Raw genomic sequence first — 1747 nt, forward strand, 5'->3', positions numbered from 1 at the left:
GGCTGCTCTGCCTCGCCCCTTTGAAGGAATTTGACTTTCCCTAAAGCTGATGTAGGAATCCTAGGTGACTAACCTTACTAATTTATATCAGCTTCCCAGGGCAAAGAGTCTGCTTTGTTTTGTTTTGAGGGGCACATAAATGAAGACGCCTATGAAAACCATTTGGACCTGGCCCATGCTTTTTCTTGTGAGAACATAAACCCTGAGAGATTTATGTTTCCAAAAGATCCTTAGCTTTACAAGAATGTGAAGACGCTCCATTTAGAAATGAAGCAAGTAAGGAATGTAGGAGGATGTGTTACCAGAGCCATAAACAGTATTATAAAGACAGCTTTCTTCCAAGCCCAGGTCCACATAAAACCTCTGGCATTTCAACATACCCAAACAAGCCCCAGATAAAGATCTTCAAGCACTCTAAAGACTAATTCTAAACTCAAGGGAAAATATTGACAATCAGTAGATACTGGGTACTTTTGACTAACTGCTGTCCCATCAAAGTGGAAGAATCTTTAAGGTATGCAATTGCAAACAGAGTGCATGTTTTACAAAAGTTTTCCTGATATCCTTTTTACCTAATAGTTAATTTAGCAAAGTTTTTGAAATGGTCTCCCATGGCATTCTTGCAAGCAAGCTAAGGAAGTACAGGTTGGATGAGTGGACTGTAAGGTGGATAGCAAGCTGGCTGGATTGTCAGGGTCAATGGTTAGTGATCAATGGCTCAATTTCTAGTTGGCAGCCAGTATCAAGTGGAGTGCCCCAGGGGTTGTTGCTGAAGCCAGTTATGTTCAATATCTTGATTAACCATCTGGAAGATGGCATGGATTGCACCTGCAGCAAATTTGTGGATGACAACAAGCTGGGAGCTGCAGTAGATACAGTGGAGGTTAGGGCTTAGGGTTGGGAATGACCTTGACAAATTTGGAGAACTGGGCCACAAGGAATCTCATGAGGTTCAACAAGGACAAGTGCAAAGTCCTGCACTGGGGAGGGAGCAATCCCCTGCACCGGTGTAGGCTGGGGGGGATGGGCTGGGCAGCAGCTGGGCAGAAAAGGACCTGGGGGACAGGGGACAAGAAGCTGAACAGCATCCAGCAGTGTGCCCTTGGTGCCAGGAAGGCTACCGGTGTCCTGGGCTGCATTGGCAGGAGCTTTGCCAGCAGATCAAGGGCAGTGATTCTTCCTTCTATTCAGCACTGGGGAGGCCACATCTGGAGTCCTGTGTCCAACTGTAGGTGCCCCACTACAGAAAGGATGTGAGCAAGCTGGGGAGAGTCCAACGGAGGGCAATGCCAATGACTTGGGGACTGGGGAACAGGACTTCAACTGCTTGCAGGGGGCTGCAAAGAAGATGGAGCTGGACTGTTCTCAGATGACAGGACAAGGAGCAATGGGCTCAAGTTGCAGCAAGGGGAGTTGAGGTTGGATATTAGGAGAAACTTTCTTACTAGGAGGGTGGTGAAGAGCTGGAACAGGTTACCCAAAGAAGTGGTGGAGTCTCCATCCTTGGAGGTGTTTAAGACCCGGCTAGACAAAGTCTTGGCTGGGATGATGTAGTTGTGGCAGGTCCTGCTCAGAGTAGGGGGTTGGACTAGATGTGACCTCGTGAGGTCCCTTCATCCCTCATTGTCTGTGATTCTATAATGGTCTATATATCAGAACAGCAAGATCATTGCACAGTGTGACTTGTTTTTAATGTAAGTAGCCATGTAACTATATATATATATATATATATATATATATATATATA

This window comes from Gavialis gangeticus, unplaced genomic scaffold, assembly GCF_001723915.1.
Source record: "Gavialis gangeticus isolate Ggan-Ray unplaced genomic scaffold, GavGan_comp1, whole genome shotgun sequence".
NCBI lineage: Eukaryota > Metazoa > Chordata > Crocodylia > Gavialidae > Gavialis > Gavialis gangeticus.